The following is a 1,266-nucleotide window of genomic DNA, read 5'->3' on the forward strand; positions in this document are numbered from 1 at the left end:
AATTTTTTAATTTAACTGACCCCTTAAATTGTATCCCCCTTCCCTTTCATTAAATAGTTTTTGAATTCCACCAGGTAATAAATTGTTCCTGGCTTTATACATAAACACAGCAGTCTTATATCCCACTAAATCGAAAAATTTTAACAATTTAGACTGTATGAAAGCTCCATTGGTGTGATCCCTATACCCCATCTTATGCACACTTCTTATCGCTCTTTTTTGTAATATATACAATGGTTGAAGTGAGCTTTTGTATGTGTTTCCCCAGTTTTCAACGCCATACTCTAAGTATGGTAGAATCAATGAGGAATACAAAATGCGTAGTGCTTTCCCATCCAAAATATATCTAACCCTTGCCAATATCGGTATATTTTTTGCTATTTTGTGCTGAATATATCTGATATGAGATTTCCAGGAGAATTTGTCATCAACTATGACACCTAGAAATTTAATTTCATATACTCGTTCTATATTAGCTCCCCCAGTTTTCAGTTGAAGTTCATTATCTAGTCTGCGATTCCCAAATACCATAAATTTAGTTTTATCCAAATTCAGAGATACTATATTACTGTCACACCATTTCTTTATCTTCTCAAGTTCCTGTGAAACCCGTCCAGAGAGTTGCTGTAGGTTTTCACCCGATGCCCATATGGTAGTGTCATCAGCAAACAAAACCACTTTCACTAAATCAGAAACCTTGCATATATCATTAATGTATAATATAAATAATTTAGGTCCCAAAACAGAACCCTGAGGCACTCCACATACAATATCCAGCAGCTAAGAGCAGCGTCCATAAGCCTCCTGTACTTCTCGGGATAGCTACTTTTAATACACCGTGTAAAACAGTGATCCACTTCATAAACAGAAACAGAGTAATGCCTGTTCAGTTTTATTTCCTTGGTAGTGAGAGCACCTTTCTGATGGTCAAACCACAAACTGACACTACTGTCAAAGCTCTGTTTACCATTAATCAGTCTGTGTTTCCCATCTCTCAACTGTTTTCTTGCCGAATGTGTCCTGTGAGGAGAAGCTGTGGATGATCTGGCAGACAGAGAGGCTTCAGTCGGGCTGAAGATGAAAGTCGTGCCATGTCCCAGTAATGACTCATTCAAGCAGCAGGGATCCAGAGACAATCTTGAGCTTTAGCCTGACAGCCTCGGAGAGAGTGTAGGACACCTAAGGAAAACCTAAGAGCGACAGAGATCCCGGGGGCGGGGGGTGGGATGGAGGGGGGCTGTTTCTCAGTTACTGGTTAATGCGTCA

The 1,266-nt window shown here is 39.8% G+C and overlaps 1 protein-coding gene across 1 annotated transcript in view; it reads right to left on the reverse strand.

The window, feature by feature from the left end:
* LOC109961648 (serine/threonine-protein kinase BRSK2-like) overlaps positions 1–1,266 on the reverse strand; it is a 114,285-nt gene that overhangs the window by 106,554 nt on the left and 6,465 nt on the right. The gene's annotated exons all lie outside the window — the stretch shown is intronic.

Source organism: Monopterus albus, unplaced genomic scaffold, assembly GCF_001952655.1.
Source record: "Monopterus albus unplaced genomic scaffold, M_albus_1.0 scaffold57.1, whole genome shotgun sequence".
NCBI lineage: Eukaryota > Metazoa > Chordata > Actinopteri > Synbranchiformes > Synbranchidae > Monopterus > Monopterus albus.